The sequence below is a fragment of the Bidens hawaiensis genome, unplaced genomic scaffold (genome assembly GCF_021521415.1).
Source record: "Bidens hawaiensis isolate Kalapana, Puna unplaced genomic scaffold, B.hawaiensis_p1.1 tig00019675_1, whole genome shotgun sequence".
In the NCBI taxonomy this organism is placed as follows: domain Eukaryota; kingdom Viridiplantae; phylum Streptophyta; class Magnoliopsida; order Asterales; family Asteraceae; genus Bidens; species Bidens hawaiensis.
Window position 1 is genome coordinate 274,483 of NW_027492987.1, and position 19,836 is coordinate 294,318.

General features: G+C 32.5%; 1 pseudogene; it reads right to left on the reverse strand.

The window, feature by feature from the left end:
- Positions 1-3,209: 3,209 nt before the first annotated feature.
- On the reverse strand, positions 3,210-14,861 carry LOC143558923 (AUGMIN subunit 6-like; annotated as a pseudogene).
- Positions 14,862-19,836: the final 4,975 nt, after the last annotated feature.

Genomic DNA, 19,836 nt, shown 5'->3' on the forward strand with positions numbered 1-19,836 from the left:
AGTGTGTGCGAGTTGTTTATTTCAAGAATAGGCTGGATCCAACCAGATGTACTTTTTCTGTTATAACTAGGAAAGTTATATCTAAGAAAGAAGAGTGCATGATCTCGCGAATTACTTCTGAATCAATTCAGAAATCATATGTAAGAACTATAGCATTTCGTAATTTATTGGAAAATCCACTTTGATTCTCTATCAACCAATAATGTGGGACCATTAACATGGTTAAAGCTAAATTGTTTGAAGTCCAGACGCGGCATGGTATTCTTTCTACCACTATGTTAATTTAGAGATGGTTTCAAAATAAATATTTTATCAATATATAACACTCATATCGATAAAATGATTTGAACTACTTATTGGGGTTTTTTAGCCAATGCTGAATCGATGACCTATTTATTGTGTAGAAAGTAAGAAAAACTTCTTGGATTAAAAAAAGTAAACAACTTTGCTGACAATTACATATTTTTTGTTTGGTCAGAAGAGTTCTCCGAATATTTTGATCTTGGATTAGTGATTCCTTTTGATATTTTGATTTCATTTTGGAATATGACAAAAGAATAGAGGATAGGCTCAGTACATGAACAATCAAAATATGGGAATTTATATTGAGTGTGAGAGCTAAATGAATCGAAAGATTCATGTTTGGTTCGGGAAGGGATCATGGAATTTTTTAAATGAATGGAAAGATAATCTACTTTCATTAAGTGATTTATTAGATAATCGAAAAAAGAGAATCTTGAATACTATTAGAAATTCAGAAGAATTGCGCGAAGGGGCCATAGAACAGCTGGAAAAAGCCCGGGCTCGCTTACGGAAAGTAGAAATAGAAGCAGATGAGTTTCGCGTGAATGGATACTCTGAAATAGAGCGAGAAAATTGAATTTGATTGATTCAACTTATAAGACTTTGGAACAACTAGAAAATTACAAAAATGAAACTATCAATTTTGAACAACAAAAAGCCAGTAATCAAGTCCGACAACGGGTTTTCCAACAAGCCTTACAAGGAGCTCTAGGAACTCTGAATAGTTGTTTAAACAACGAGTTACATTTACGTACTATCAGTGCCAATATTGGCATATTGGCGGCGATGAAACAAATAACGGATTAGTCATTCTACTTTAGTTTAGGCATTATTTTTGATTTTTTTTATTGATTTTTTTTTCAAAAAAGAATTAAGAAATACTCATGGTAACCATTCAAGCCGACGAAATTAGTAATATTATCCGTGAACGTATTGAGCAATATAATAGAGAAGTAAAGATTGTAAATACCGGTATCGTACTTCAAGTAGGTGATGGTATTGCTCGTATTCATGGTCTTGATGAAGTAATGGCGGGTGAATTAGTAGAATTTCAAGAACGTACAATAGATATTGCTCTTAATTTGGAATCAACTAATGTTGGTGTTGTTTTAATGGGTGATGGTTTGCTGATACAAGAAACACATAAGAAAGTCGTTGTTCTAAAAAAATAACGCTAAGAATCACTATATAGTTGTGTGAAAGAAATTATATATCGGGTATTCAGGCAGTGTTTTAAAAAACCGGTTTAAACCGGCCGGTTGAACCAGATTTCGGTGAGCAGCCCGGTATATTTGAGCGGTTTTATGGAACATTGAGCCGGCCGGTTTTCATATAAAACCGATTTACACCGGTTTAAAAGCCTATCATAGTTTTTATGTTTCAGGCCCTTTTTTCGTATATGTTACTTAGTTCATTAATTTTTGTATATTATGATTATAGGTAACTAAATCTTCTATATATTATAGTAGGAAATGAAAGTAGTTATATTCTTCTTGGTAATGAGAGTGAATTTCATCTTTTAAGCGAACGTGAACTCGATGCATAGAACACTCCAATGGCATAAATCTATTGCGTGCCTTTATTTTAAAAGAGCTTTGTTTAAAAATCAAGTGCTTTTGTATTGTTTCTTTGAATATAGATGAGCTTTTGAATGATATTTTATTATGGGATCATGTATTTTTTGGTTTTTTTTTAGCTTAAGTTACATTTTTATGAAATTATAAGGTAAATTGTATAACCCAGATGAACCAAGAGTTTCAACCGGTTATGTCATTTTTTAGTCCAATCCAGTACTAATAAAATACCGATTTTTAAAACATTTTATTAAGGTATTGAATGTGCTAATGTGGTTTTTTATTCACTAAAAGTTACTTTTTATTCTATGTTTCTTTATTATTCAACTTTTATATAAATAGTTAAAAAACCACTTAGATGTGGTTGTTTGTTTTTGTTTATCAACTAAGCTAGGAATATCTTTAAGTCTTTCAAAATTAACCCCTTTGCTTCCGGGTATTTAGTAAGCTTTTGAACTTTTGTATATGGTTTTTAATATGATGTTATGGTTGAGGGCTTTTTCTTATTCCTTATTTATTTAGAATTCAATACTTTTAAGTTTTAAGACTTGTTCTGGTAAATAATAAGATTTGGCTTTATGATATAGCCTTAATATATGTTAGGTTGTCGTTATGTTTGCGTACTCTGTTATCCAATACACACCTATATGTACAGCGGGGGTCTACATGCATGTCATGCGTCATCAATGATATGATACCGGTCAAGGCAGTGGTATGAAAACACGACATCTCCATTTATTTGTATGTTTCTCAGGAATGATTAGTCTATATGTTTGCACAACATCTCATATTGGTACATAGAATAATGCACCAATAATACAAATAATGATTCATAGTTTGGCTTTGTATATGAAATATAAATTATTTTTTGTGAAATGTGGTGGTGTCATTTGTTGGGTGATTACGTTTGTTACACTGGTTATATTGTTGCTTTCTTTATATCGACCTTCTTTTACTAGTCTTTGCTATGTTTTTATATTGTCATTCTAACATTTAACTTCTTATCGTGATTTACCAACTAAAGTTACACTTATGACTTGTTCAATGTATTGTGACTTATGCACTCATGCATTTGAAACCCACCAACCGCCATCCTTGACCATTTTTGTGGAAGACAATCTCGTAAACACGTGCAAGTACAATGTTACATTTAAACCATTATTTTCTTAAACTCTCATATCCTAATTATTTGTTTAAAGTCACACATCCTAATTCAATTTTAAGAATGTATACAAATTTCATAAATTTCCAAAGTATGTATACTTAAATTTACAGATTTGTGTTAAGTAAATATTAATCAGATTTTTGAAGCCCGCCACTCAACCGGCATATTTTGAAACCTTACCACATATCAACCACTAAACCATTAATGCATACAAAAGACCAAGCAAGCGACATGGATAAATACAAAGCTCACTCAATCGACAATGGAAAAAAATGGACACGAGTTAATATCATTTTTTGACCAAATGTAGCACCTTCACAATTCACATTGCTAACATGAGCCAAATTGACTAGCGCGTCAAACATATAAACACCATGTATAACTAAATGATACTATTAAAACCAAAAACTAGACCAATTATAGAAACTATATCATCTTGTCAATAGTGCAACACCAGCAACTGCTTTCAAACCATCAACGCCATTTCAGTTTCTGATAGAGGTGCTGCAAATGAAAATGGTAGAAAATTTTCGTACAAGAATTACATTTACTTGATTATTTAGAAATTAGTAGTTCATTTATGGATGGACAGTGTAATAGATGAAGTTTAGGGACAAAGTTTGTAATTTACTCCTGATAATGTGAAAACAAAAAATGAACCATTAATTTTTCCCAATCTTAAAAACTTAAAAACATAAGAAAATGGAATAGTTATTGACTTATTGTTTCATACTCCTCTCACCTAATCTTTTTAAAACAATATGAACAAATTAGTTTGATGGTTATATATATATATATATAGGGGACGGTTCATGCGAGAAATGATTTTATAGTGAGAAGTGCGAGAAGTTAATCTTAACCATCCATTACACAAATCAATGGTTTAAGATACAAAATGGCTTTTTTGTAAATAATTTGAACTTTTGCACATTTGTTTTCTACATAAAGGGCAAACTTGTCAATGTTGTGTAGCCTTATAATATGTAACGTCTTCAATTCCCTACTTTCACTACATAACCACTCCACATAAAACCTCTCACGAAATTCATACGAAACTTTGAAATTTATACACAAAATCAGAGAGTTTAAAGTGTTTTTATTCTGAAGTGTGTATGTATAAGAAGCAATCGATATGTATAAGAAGCAATCGATCGTAATGTCTGTGTATGTATGTTCGGAATCTCGATTTGGGGTTTTCTCATTTGCTACAATGACCGGTCCGTGGACAAGAAATTAAAGGTATGTGGTTAAATTGGTGGTGTATTGTAGAATCAAGGTAGAATGTAAAGTAAATTGGTAGTGTATTGATTTGGAAAAAAAACGAGGGTTTTTTGTATATACAAATTGGGGGAAATTTATATGGTGTTAATCTAAACCTACACTAGTTAAGGTTTATCATTTATAGATCTTTATTTACTTCTCGTTCTATGTAAGTACATATTTAATTATATATTTTATTGTGTAGTTACATCTCGTTCTGTGTAGGTACAAATATTATTATGTGGGTACATATTTTATTGTGTAGTTACATGTTTATCTTTTACATATCTTCTTCTGTAGTTACATGTCGTTGTGTGAAGGTACATATTTTACTGTGTGTCGTCATAGTTCGTTATGTGTAGTTAAAGTCCATTTTTTGTAGGTGCATTTTTATTTTATTCTTCATACTTGATCAGTTAAGAGTTTTATATTATAATGTGTGTTGCTTTAAAGAATATTGCAATGCATTTTGTGTTGCTCCACTACTAACAATTTGATAAGTAACGCGGATATTCAGTAAAATATTTCATAGTTTAAATTAAATTTGTATTATTGCTAAAATAAAGTAATTTGTATATTACAATTGATTGTACAATATAACTGCATTTGTAGGTGTGTTGTATATGTAGATTACAGCTGGTTATGAAGTTGTTTGAGTGGTATAATTGTTTTGGTTGTGTATGTATTGTGTAGGTGTTGTATAAATGAACAGTAGATTTCTATTAGGTTTGATTTGTGTATGAAAATATGATCTTTTGTTGTGTACTATAAACATATGACAATTTAATCTTTTTTTGGTATACGTCATTTTGGATTATAATTCAAGTGGAATAGTGTTTTTTTTTTTGTGTAAATGGTATGTTGATATAGTTCATGTGGTGTTTTTAAAGTATAAGTAATAAGATAAATATAATTGTTTATTATTAGTGCCATTTGTGTATGGTATTTTATGAGTTGTTGTCGTGTCGTATTTATGTGTTAGTTAATTTATAAAAGTTGTATACCGAAGTAATTCATTTTTCTTTTCCTTGAAAATAGATTTGAAGTCATTTGGCGTTTGAAAGTATGCCAATTGCCAAACAACATAGGGGAGGCTTTGGTTAGAAACACGATTTCACGCGTGGTGAAAGGCAATAAAACGGAATGAGACTAAGAACATTTGATATTATTTTTCTTCCCATTATATTTAAATTATGTTTTTATGTAAACTAAATTAAGTGGTTAGGTGTTTATGACTTATTTATGGAATTTGGATAAAGTTTGCACGTTATATTTTATTTTAAAATTGTTCCTACACAAAAAAAATGGTTCCTACACAGCCGCAAATTATCTCAAACACCACTGTAACAAATTATCCCAACACAACAACAAATTGTTCATAAACTACAACAAATTGTTCCTATAGTGCAATATATTATCCAGGCGATGCAACAAATTGTCCATTCACTGCAACAAACTGTTCCCACACTGCTACCAGATTAATATGAAATAACAACAAATATATTACATGTGGTGTTGTTCGTAGCACAAAATGCTAAGAAAAATATTGAATATGAAAGTTTATGAAGTCCACCTAAAAAGAAGGGTAAAGTTAAAATACAAAGGACAACAAAAATGAGAAGGGTGAGAAGAAATCATGTCCGTTTATCTTAGATTTGAATGGCTGAGATTAATTTAATAAATAAAAATTGATGGAAAGGGCATGAAGGTAATAACACACATTTGTTGACTTTCTCTCTCCACATGCAAGGCACATGTCAATTCCCCCATCATTTTAAAATTTCCATAACTTTTTCATACGACATTATTTTTTTAAAAAAAATTCACCATAATAATAAGCGTTTTTTATCTTTAATATGAGTATCATATTGTATATAAAAATAAAAAAATTAATGGGTTTTTTAATTGTGTTTTTTTTTTGTTCATTGTGTCATTGTGTAATATGTTGTTTCCATTGTGTTTTACGTTTCAAGTCATTATATTCACCGTTGTGTCTTACGTTTTAGGCCATTGTGGTATACGTATTCACCATTGTTTTTTACGTCTTAGGTCATTGTGTTATACGTATTCACCATTGTGTTTTACGTTTCAAGTTAAAGACACAATGGTGTGCGAAAAGACACAATGACAAAAAAGACATAATGATAAGCGAAAAGACACAATGGTGTGCGAAAAGACACAATGACGAAAAAAGACACAATGGTGTGCGAAAAAATACAATGACGAAAAAAGACACAATGATAAATGAAAAGACACAATGATGTGCGGAAAGACACAATGGTTTGCGAAAAGACACAATGGTGTGTGAAAAGACACAATGACGAAAAAAGACACAATGGTGTGCGGAAAAATATAGTGACGAAAAAAGACACAATGATAAGCAAAAAGACACAATGGTGTGCGCTTGGTTTAAAAAAGCGTGAGACGAACAAAAGCGAATAGGTCCTAAGCCGAGGCGAAAAGCGCAAAAGCAAACGCTTTCTGAACACAAGGCGACCTTATTTTAATAAATATTTAATTATTTATAAGCCACATATTATATACAAACCAAATTATAATATATATTAAACGTCTAAAACATCAACATATATATATCATAAAATTCCAAAAGTAGCGTAGAACAATTTTTCGAGTACTATATTACTTGCCCGAAATATCAAAGTCGCATAAAAACAAGTTATCGAGTAACAAATACTCGAAAGTGTTTCAACTTTCAAAAGTGTATTACATGTGAAAAGTCTAGAAATGACTAATTATAAAGGTTAAGTTGAAAATGGGTTAACTGGTCGCTTTTTGTACATAAAGCCTTCGCCTCCTCGCTTTTTCGCTTCGCACAAAAGCGCAAAAAGCGCTTGCTTTTTTAACAGGCTTCGCCTTGGGTAGGCAAAAGCGTTGAGGTGCTCGCCTTGGGTCGCTTCTCGCCTCACCTCGCCTTGAGCGCGCTTTTTTAAACCAAGGGTGTGCGAAAAGACACAATGGTGTACGAAAAAACACAATGACGAAAAAAAACACAATGGTGTGCGGAAAGACACAATGGTTTGCGAAAAAACACAATGGCGAAAAAAGACACAATGGTGTGCGAAAAGACACAATGACGAAAAAAAGACACAATGATAAGCGAAAAGATACAATGGTGTACGAAAAGACACAATGGTGTGCAAAAAACACAATGACAAAAAAAGACACTATGATAAGCGAAAAGACACAATGGTGTGCGAAAAGACACAATGACGAAAAAAGGCACAGTGATAAGCGAAAAGGCACAGTGATAAGCGAAAAGACACAATGACGAAAAAAGACACAATGACGTGATTTTTATTTTAAATTTTATATAACAAAAATCATACTCATATTAAAGATAAAAAAACGCTTGTTATTATGATGAAATTTTAAAAAAAAAATATCATACGAAAAACTTATAAACGTTCTAAAATGATAGGGGTATTAACATGTACCTTGCATGTGAAGAGAGAAAATGTGTACAATTACCTCTATACCCTTTTTCTTTTGGTCCCCACTTGACACATGTCAATTATTTATGGCTTCTCACACTTCTCATTTTTGTTACCCTTTGTAAAATAACTTGACCTTTAAAAAAAATTGAAAAAAAATAATTAAATTCACAAATGTTAAATGTATTTGATCACACTATCAAATTTTTTTATTTAAAATAATACTTTGACAGTGAAATCATTTTTGTTTATTGAATAAAAACGGTTACAATAAAAAAATAAATCAAATAACAAAACAATGAATTAAAACTCCTAAAACAATTAATATTTACCATAACATTAAGCATGAAGATTTTACTAATATACCCTTATATTTAAATAAATAGAGAACAAGATGAAAAATTATGATTGGTTAGAATTTTTTCTCGCATTTCTCGCACTAAGAATACTTCTGAAATGAACCTAAACCTATATATATATATATAGAAAATGGTTAAAATAAAAAGACATAGTTTTGCAGGAAGAGTGAGAATAATATGAAATTTAAAGTTAGGAAACTATTTAGACTCGATAATAGATCCAAGGGTTTAGATTTATTCTTACTTTTCCTAGAAAACTATTTCTTTTATTATAACCCACCCCTATATATATATATAGGGGTGGGTTAACGTACAATAACGACTTATCATACATTAAGTACGCGACATTCCAGAGCGTTTGATTAAAAAACGCGCGGTGGCAATTTCGTAAATAACCCAACAGTAGTTCGCGATCAAAATTCGTCGACTACAAATCAACTATGATCCAAATTCGGAACTTGTCTCTCAATCTAATCTAATTTCTAAACTCTAATCACAGCTTAAAGTATGAGCTCTCTAAAGTCAAAAACCAAAATTGAAATAGAACGTCCCTGAACATTAAAAATCTTCAAATTGATCAAAAATTGATGATTTAATCAATCGAATTGATGTGTAAGTGGCTTTAGAATCATCAATCGATTATGAAAATACAAATTAACACACTTAATTGAGCTATGATTAGGGTTCATGTTTAAACGTTCTGCTCAAAGTTTAAACGTTCTGACCAAAATAAACACCAAAATTGATGATTTAATCAATCGAATTGATCTGTAAGAGGCTTTAGAATCATCAATCGATTATGGAATTGCAGAAATAACGCACTCAATCGAGCTCTGATTAGGGTTCAAAATATTATGTTTAAACGTTCTGAAACAAAACTGAAGAGCTTTAAACGTCCTGACAAAAAAAGAGCAACTTTAAACGTTCTAATACGTTCAATGAAGTTCTGGGTGTTCAAAAAACAATGAACATCTTTAAACGTTCTAATACGTTCTAAGAAGTTCAGGTTGTTAAAAAAAGTTTAAAAGTTCTGATAAAGTTTAGAATTTCTAAGAAGTTCTGGGTGTTCAAACTGGTAAAGTTTAGAAATTCTAAGAAGTTCTGGGTGTTCAAAACTAATAAAGTTTAGAAGTTCTAAGAAGTTCTGGGTGTTCAGAACTTCTAAAACTAACAAAAAAAATAAAAATTAAACACCTGTAAACATGAAATTAAACATTGAAATCACTTCATATAATCTCATAATCATCAAACAATCATCAATTGACCGTTAATTTGATCATTGATTCGATCATATGAACAAAATATGGAACGTCTGCAACTGGGTTTACTCAAAACTCAAAATTGATTAATTGAAACTTCAAATTGATGATTAATTAGACCAATTTCAAAGTTTAATTGATCAATTAGTTCAACAATTTCAATTTCAATTGATCAATTTTATCAACTGACCTATGAAAAAGGCGTGACGAGAAAGATGGTGTTCACGACGGTACCGTCGACGGTCGTGACGGTAGATGCAATCATTGGACGGTGACGGTGACGGCGTAGGGAATCGATGGAGCAGTGGAGCAGAGGATCAGAATGGACGCGTGTTTTTTGAAAATCGATGGTGAAGAAACTCGCGTACCTATTGTATGATAAGGGATTATTGTATTTGATCCTTTATCTATATATATATATATATATATATATATATTACATATATGTGTGTATATATATGCATACACATATATATTTATGTACATATATAATTACATATCTATATGTACATGTGTATGTATTTTTCAGAGCAACATACCAAGTAAATCCTCAAATGCCTCATCAGCAGACAGAGAAGCATCCATAAGAAACGGAGGTGAAAAGACTTGATCATGAGTTTCCTCCATATCATAAAACGACAATCATCCTTCAGAATCTTCATAACCATTTACCCATCATACTCATTCACCATTTCCACTGGAACATGATTCTCCACCAACGTACTGTGTTTCAGATACAAACAACTGTTTACTTCTCAATGAAGCTGGTTTCTTTTCTGGGCCCATACGAGAAAGCCCGGTTCCCGATAGGGGAACAAAGAAGTGTTCAGCTCCGTCATCAGATTGATTATCTTGTTCTAATTGGCAACTATGGAAACCAAATCATAACAAACTATGCTAGAATCACGGTTCAATATGGCCCCTACCGATGGCCCATGTTGCCAAAGCTGCTTCTCTCACAGACTTCTTTAAGTTGCGAATATAATTGTTATTATCATTGTTTGCAAACGATGAAAACGGTAATTAAAAGTAAAGCTTAAAAAAACAAGTATACAAGTGGGAGAGACTATATTAACCTGTTTCTGGTGTATTTGCTTGGTTACTTGTTACAGTTTGTTCCTGAGGTAACTTTTCATATACATTTTCTAATTGGTTAGTATGAACTTGAGTCTGTCTCTTGTTAAAATTCCCACTTTTGGCAGTTGCATTTGGTGTCAAACTAAATAGAGGTGGTAGTTTTAAAGCAGCAGTGCTAGACGAAACATTAACGGATGATAATCTTGAAGCAACATCTGTGACCTCACTACTGACACTTTCCTGGACATTGATTCATTGAATGTGTATTTTAGTACTTGAAAGAACATTTTGAGTTGTTTGGTAATCACAAAATCATATTAATAATAATAAATGATATAACTACCTTCGTCTTCCCAGTGCTTTGTACTTGAACAGTCAAGAAGGATGTACCATGGTGATTTGTCATTTGAGGAAGATTAGTGGGGAGACGGTTAACTTCTTCGGTCAGCTCTGATATTGAACTTTGTATTACTGGTGGACCACTTTTTAATTGAGTATGTAAAACCTGAAAAATGATTAAATAATTTGTTTGAAATACAATGATAAAAAAAGAGAAAAGTAAATAACTTAATCAAACAAAAATATATAAATTATTAAAAAAGATATATCTATATAAAATAAATAACTTGATTAACTAATTAATAAAGAAAAAAAAGAAAAACAATTGTAAAAATTACACATATTGTCCTTTGGTTGTAAGGGCAAAATCGCCCTTTTTTAACTAACAAAATATGTTAACCACTAAAGGATGAAAAGTGTGAGAACATATGAACTTCAAGGATGTTATTTGTACTTATGAAGTTAAAGGACACAATATGCCAGTTACCCTATACATAAAGAACTAAAACTGTAAGTTAGCCTTTATAAATTTACCAAGAGCTGCTAGACCAAAAGAAACATAACAAATCTGTGTATATTACAATATTGGGTGTAACAGCAAGATGACAACGGGGAAAATTGTGAATACAGATCTTAATTTTAAATTTTGGTAATCAGAAGGATAAAAAAATGTGTTCCTAAAATCTTTAGTTTTATTTGAAAGTAAATATAGTCAAGAGGTTAACATGCCTGTATGCTAGGTAAAAGTTGTCTATGTTCAGCAAGTTTTGCAGCTAATGATTCAGTGTGACCAGTACCACCATCATTTGCAGCTCTCAAAAGATCTGGACCTTCACCATCATTTGCCTTTGCCTATAATAATATCAAAGTCTCAAACATTACAGCATCTGCATTATTGTTTTCTAATCAAATAGATGAATCTCCAAATAGGTCCATAAAATAAGAATACCAGATGAAGTGCCTGTTTAAGTATACGCTGCAGGGCATGTGTCCATCGCCTTATAACTTCTGCAATATCGACCGTGGGCTGACCTCTTCCGCGTCTATCAGTTTTTTCATCTGAAGAATTCATCATTTCATTCACATTTTCTGTATTTATTTTCAACTGTGATCTATTACTTTGTTCTTTATCTACATTACCCGATGAGCTACTTTCATCTATAGCTGCAAGAAGAGTTGAACCCGATATACGGTATCTGACAAACAAACATAATAAATATATATATACATATAGGGACAAGTTCAAGAGGGAACACAAAAAAAGTGGGGAACTTGGGAACTCTTCATAGTACATGTAAAAAATAATATAAAGCTCGATTTCACATGTATAAAATTAGTTTTAGCATAAGCTTTTTTGGACTTTTTGTTTATAAATGCATGTAGAAGACATTCCAATAAAAAAGTGTAAAAAAAAATTTTTTTTACTGTTTTTAAACTAAAAATAAAAAAAATGTTTTTTTGTTTTTGAAAACGACTTCTACAACATGTGTTTATATGTAAAAGCTCTAAAAAGATTATGTAAAAATGTGTTTTTTTACATGAAAGTTGAAATTTTTAGTACTTTTTTACATGTAAAATGAAGAGTTCCCCGCTTTTTTTGAGTTCCCTCTTGAACATGTCCCTATATATATATATGCACACACGCACACACACACACCACTAACAGAGCCCGAAAAAAGTAAGTTATAAGTTATAAAAAGTTAAGATTTGGTTTTCAAGAGATGATTACCGATGCTCCTGATGTGCTATCGGGTCCTCAATTGGCCCTGAGGCAAGAACTTCATGTTGACCTGCAGGTCAAAATAGTTATAGAAATCCAATTACTTCACAATTGCAGATAATTATGTGATCGTGCAATAAATGTGGTGCATATACCTAACTAAATGATCACAACCACTGGTAATTGTGTCATCATGCAACAAATGTGGTAATTAAAATGTTCACATTAAACTTTATTTCAATTATACATATCAAAAAGGTACTACTTTAATGATATATAAGATACAAAACTTCTGACCACAATAACAAGGTGATAAATCCAAATGATAACTTATCAAATAAAAAAAATATATATTTCTTACTTTCAAGGGACAGTAAAGAATCCCATAAACGAGTAGCTCTCTGAACAAGATGAGAATTTTGACTTGAGCTAGATACAAGTTCATCCCATGGTTCACCTTCCATCTTTACTTTGTTCGTCAAGTCATGCAACTTTTCCAAATCTTGTTGCAAATATGCCTGAGTTTCAAATATTCCACAGAAAGATTATGCAGTGTAAACAATCTTTAATTGGTGAAGTACAGAAACAGTCATACCTCTTCAGCACAAAGACCACGATACTCTGCTGTCATTTCATGAGCCAAGCTTGACCACATAGCCTGTCTCTGCACTGCTGTCTCAGCATTTTTTAGAGACTTTCCTCTCTAATGCTATTCTAGCCTGTTCAACAATTTAGATCTTTTCATTTAAAGTTTAAACTAGCAATGTTAAGTTTGTTTTTATATCATAAAAATAACGATGTACCTTTGTTACAGGAAGAAGTGAAGCTGCGTGTGAGAAAGCTACATCGGTCAATGACGCAGGAAGTGGATTTGAGGCTACATCTGCTGCATATGTTCGCCTATGAACTTCTCTTAAAGCATGCAGAGAAAGTTGCCACAATAGTTCCACAAATCTGTTGTTACCATATACCATATCAAATTATTAATACCGGCTTCAATCTACCTAGCTATGCAGTTAATATCGGCAATATATCGGTGATCGGTCCCAAGCAACATATCAGTTCAAATATCGGTCAGAATATCGGTATCGATATTATCGGCGACATTGACCAATATTTTGGATGCCTTTGTTGAATTGAACTCGAAGGAAGAGTTCATGGCTTACAATTAGATCATGTTTCAAATATTGACGCTTTTGAGTTTTGACTTTTGATATTACTATTAAAATATTATATATGCTTACAGTTTTATACATGTATACATATAAATTCTGCATGCTACTAAAATTTTGACCGATATTCGATTTTTTACCACATTGATCGCATATATGTAACTTTTTTTTATATTTATACAATATACAGGTCAGATGCTTTTTAGAAAAATCTACTATTCTGCTTGTAGTGATGTATAACACACAGTTAATAAATGGCACCAATTTGTAGTATAGTAGATTTTATATCCTATATTTTGTGCATTTTCTAATTACTACAGATAACACAGCAACATTGTGCATATAATCACAACTAAACCAAGCAGATTATTACTGCATGCATATAACATTCATCAGGAGACAAAATCGAAAACCTCGGTCCACGACAGGTAGCGAGCGACGAAACTCTCGAGTAACTTCTCGGAAGCGCTCCTTGCGATTCAAGCTCGCTTATGATGCTTTGTACAACCTGATCACAAACAAAAGCCATAACATCAAACCTACTCTTCAAAATTGAAACTGAAATTGAATGATCAATCATAATCCTGAATTGAATACCTTCCGGAAATCGCGAGATTGAGCAGAATCATATATCAGCCACACTTTATCAAATTCCTATAACATCAATCAATCAATCAATGTTACAGTTTATTCGAGACAACCGTCAATCTCCCAAGAACATAAAAGAAGAAGAGAAAATAAACCCAAATAATAATTCTTACTTATTCTTTTCTTAAAAGAGATTACAATATATAGGAAAACAAAAGACATAAAATAGAAAAAGATAAACGATAAGAAGACATTTGACTACAATGGAAACTAAATAAAAGATAAACTTTAATAATAATAATAATACGATCGTATCAATCAATCTCGATTAGTGAGTTCATAACATTCACGTAATAATTATAATAATGTAGTTAAAATGAGAGGCGTACTTTTGGACCTCTGAGAGATGATAATATGAAGTACAGAAGCTGTTCGCCTAACTTAGGGTTGGAGTGTTTGAATAAGCCGACCCGAGGTGTGCCGTTATTTGACCCGACGCCGATGATTAACGGATCGAGCCCTAAGAAGAAACAGTTAGTGTACATATCAGTCTCCAGCTCTGTATCTCTATCTTTCTCTCGGTCCATCGTCATTGATCGTAGGCCTTTGTTGTATATCTCTGGATTTGAATTTTGATTAAGCGGACTGGGTTTATGGTTTATTTCAGGGATTTCATACACCACGTTTTCAGGGTGTATTCAGAGATAATATATGTTTTCTGGTGCATTTGAAATTTGAAAAGTGTTTATGGTGGGTGGGTAGTGGTTAACAAGAATAGAATGATTCGGATTTTGGAGGCTAATTTTATGATTACATTTAATTACAATTATATGTAAAACACTAGTAGGTATACGCGCGATGTGGCAGGATCCGAATACAACTTGCAGTACATAAATCTGATCATTTACTAAATGAAATACTTGATATGATCACGATAACGTAGGCTAAAGTGAAGTCAAATGTGCAGCCGAACAATTGATGTATAGTTGTATACACTCAAAGCATCAAATCATTTAAGAGATTAAGTATACATAAGTGATGTTCAATAAACAAATCATTCTATAAATTGGTTGTGGCTCAATGGTAGAGCACTCACTTTACTAGTGAGAGGTAGAGGGTTCAAACCTCACTACCACCAATTTATATGGGAAATATGAGGGATGACCATGGTTTGCCATAGTTCGAGTCCTGATCTCACCCGGTTTTACCGGCTCCTCGCTGTCGTGCCATTTGGCGGGCGTGGGGGTCGGGTTTTATCCGGTGAATCCCTCAATAGGTGGACCACTAGGGGCTTCGTCCGTCCGGACTAGTGGCTGGCTCGGGCTACCTTTAGCCAATGGGGGCCGCGTACGAAGTACCCGGCGTTACTTAGTTGGTCGTTCAAAAAAAAAATAAACAAATCATTCTACACTGAAAACAAAATATATTCTTTATACTCAATTTATTATACAATTTATATTAAGAGAACATAAAAAAATTAACAAATTGCAACCCGAAATAAAGTTTCTTTCAACCCCAAATTAAATGATGAACTGTCACATAACCTAACTGCAATCAATTTGTTGTAGATCTTTTCAAACCGGTTCTCTGCCACATATCATTCTGAAACTTGATTGTTCAGTTGTCTTTTTGAAGGTTATACTTTGCTATTTTGATTGTACTTAACTCCATGTTCGCATGGGCAGCTAACCTGTAAATAAAAAGATTGAAATTGTTTACTATTTTATAGATATAAAACAGAAAGATATATATTTATGAGGGAACATGGTCTTTGTCTAGCTATATTCATGAAAGCAGGTAATAATTTTAAAGTTCAAGAGAAAAAATACTGGTCAGGTTGTGTCATCAATTGCCAAAACTGATCATGGCTAAACCAGTTATGAAACCAAGTAGCTGTTGGTGTGTTGGTTTACAAATTATATGTTAATATTGCTCATACTTAAATTATTTATAATTTAACAACTCTAACCAAACATGATACTCGTTTGGCCCGTTTTGCCACCTCAACGCCATAGTGTTTACCTAGGTTTTGGTTTTGAAATCATGCCATGATCCATGTATGAGAAATCATATCCAGTGTCGAACGCTACACTTTCCAAAGCAGCAAAAACCAAAAAAAAAATAAAAAAAAAATATCGTCAAGCAACAAAAACAATTAATCGCAAAGTCATTTGCCTTTATACCTCAACCCTGTTGACATTATTAGGAGTCGTATACGTTAAATTCAAGTCTAAACGTGTACTTGAAATCGGTCTGCAGGGTCAAATGATGCATGAGCTAGACCAAAATCACAGATCTTAAATTTGCAGTCCGTGTTAGCAAGGATGTTATCTGGGTTCAAATCTCGATGGAACACTCGTGCTACAAAGAAAATCATATAATCAAAACAAGATAAGTAATTAAAAACTAATTCAAGATATTAAAATCTTAGTATAGATGATAACATATAGAAGGTCTTCCTGTATGTATATACTTCAAATCTCTACCAATTTCTACCAACTGAATGGTATCAAATAAAACTATAAATCATAAATTAATTAACTTCTAGAAAAGAATACTTTTAAAGGATTGTTTGTGATGTAAATTAAAGATAGATTCATTAACTGAAAGACATATAATCCATATAATCAGTCAACAGACCAACACAACAATTCAAAGCAGAAATGTATCAGGTGATCAAATGCACGCACCCGAAAGAGAAAATGAAGACGGCTCTTTTGGCCCGATAAAAAAAGTACCTTGTTGTTAAACCACTTAAGTACCAAGAAACAATAAAAAAAGAATCATGCATCATTGTAATGATATAACCTTTGAAAACATATTTAACCCATTATTATTTTACAACTATTCTTTTCAAGATAGATACACAATAAAATGGTTTAGGTCAACCCAACATGTTTTGACCCTTTTAAAAAGTACCCATTCTGCACCCCACCCGAGACCCACCCATTTTGTTGCTTCTGGTCTAAAAACTAAAAAAACTAACCTCTTGTGTTAATGGATACTATTCAGACTCGAGCATACGCACAACTTCACCCATTGTAAGCCTCCTCACAGAATCAGAGTCAGACACATTTCAAAGCAGTCAACAGTGTGTGTTTAGATGGAGTTCCAGATGGTCCAACAATTTGCATAATGGCCTCGTGCGTTTGTTAAAGCCTGCAAAAAATTTGCATCATGAGCTATTTCTAATAAACTAAAACAATTGTTAAAAAATATTTAGCTTTAAAGGTAACTCTTTTTTCGAATAATTGATTTAATGTTTTAGGCAAACAATTTCAATAAGCAATTAACCAAGATAAAATAAAAAAATAGTATTTAAATTTCAAGAAAAGAAAATTTTGAAAACTTTCATATGAGCCTCACAAGTAAGATATCCAGGTTGGCGCTTAGCTCCATGAAGCCATTGCTCTAAATTAGGGATGAACGTTTTCGGTACAAGTACCAAGTACCGATGGTACTGGTACATAAAAATATATACTTTAACAGTTACCTGACCCGATACATGTTTATTTCAATAAATATATACACTTTAAAACTCACCTAATTAACCCATATCCAATACATAAAAAACATAATTACACACCAGCCTGAAACATTTTCCAACCCATAAAATTAAACACTACAACGCCAAGTTGCCAGCCCGACCCAACTAATTTCTAATAAATAAAAATATACACAAACCTGGCCCGACCCGTTTTCTAACCAATACAAATATATATTTAAACGCTAACCCAACCCAACACATAAAAATACACTTTGAGACCAACATGACCCGGTCCGCTTTTCGACCTAAAAAATATACAAATAGACACAGTCCACCTTTCGGCCCACAAACATATACACACTGACACAACCTGTTTTCCGACCCGACCCGTTTTCTAACCAATACAAATATATATATATTTAAACGCTAACCCAACCCAACACGTAAAAATACACTTTGAGACCAGCATGACCCGGCCCGCTTTTCGACCTAAAAAATATACAAATAGACACAGCCCACCTTTCGGCCCACAAACAAATACACACTGACACAACCTGTTTTCCTACCCGAACTCAATTTTAACATGATCAACCCACTCCAAACCATTTCATTATTCAATATGAAACCCATCAATTTTTATCAGTCAAGTAGGTTGAAAACACCTTGAAAGTCGACACAGGCCTTTGACTTAAAATAAATAATAAACGAGCTTAAAATATTACACACGAGCTCGAGGATTATATATCAAGCTATAGACATGCCGAGTTCAAGCTCTCTCTAGACCTCTATAGACATGCCGATATTCAGTGAATCACAACCTTAAAAGGTAATTTGGCATATATTTTGAACCATTATTAAATCAATAATAATGCTTTTATTTAGTTACCAACGTTGCAGATGGTTGAAGTTGAAGTCATTACATCTAGCTCTTTCTCTTCATCCTTTATAACTAAACAAAAAAAAAACCAAATCAATACGAAAGTAATATATGAAATCACTTCCCTGAAAAATCCAATACCTTTGCTATTTAGTCAAAAGAGGAACATGGATGAATTGTGTGGTCAGTCTCTTTTCTCTTACTTATTAAAGAACCAATGTTTCTCATTCCATCTACGAACTTCGATCATGACCTATGAATGGTTTCAAGTGACTATATAAATAATGACAGAATAATATCATTTATCAGTACAAATTCATCAACCAAAATCAGTTTAAATATTAATTAAAGAGAGCTCGAGCCTAAACAAGCTCATACTCCAAAATATGCTTCAGCATCAAACAACTCGTTTTGACACGAACCCAATTTAACCCGTTACCCAACCCAATCTAACAATTTTTCCATGCCTACAAAACTCGAACGTGTGTTTTTAGATGCTTATTGAGTTAAAAAATAGTAAAAAGTAAACAAAAAAGTGATTAATTGTCTTTTTATCTTTCTAGATATTCACAACTTTATCATACAAACTGAAAACTAATGCTAAAGTGAAAATCAATTGAACAGAATTCACAGAGGATTCAAGGTTTTCTACCAAGAAGACTTAAGCCATGCATAGCTCAAAAAAAATTGACAAACATAATGTAATTAAACAAGTAATGTAAGGTTCCAGATTATACCAAGCATCATAAAAGTGTTCTATCTGATAAAAAACAGCACCAGATCTAAATAAGTAATAATTTACTAATAAAATTGAATTTAGGTATAGGGTTTTACCTGTTTCGTCGAACCAGAACAATTATCGTGAGATATTGGATGCTGAAAAGCTGATTTCATTGTTGGAACCTTAACAGCCGCCGTCATCGTCGAAAATCATTCAGCACTGCGACATACAAAACTGCTTAATGATTCAGTGGACGGTTCATATACAATTGTGATATGTCGGCCTCCTTAGCTTGGTGACGGGGCACGGTGGCTGCGGTTTTTGGTAGTGGGAGAATCAAGGGTTATTAATTATGATGTTGAGCAGGTGAGGGATTGGCATATGGAAGGCCGGGTAAGAAAAAAATACATGGTTTAGCTTTATGAGATCTGCTGTTTGAAATCTTGGGAGATGGAGCCGTTTGAGCGGGATTACATTGATTTT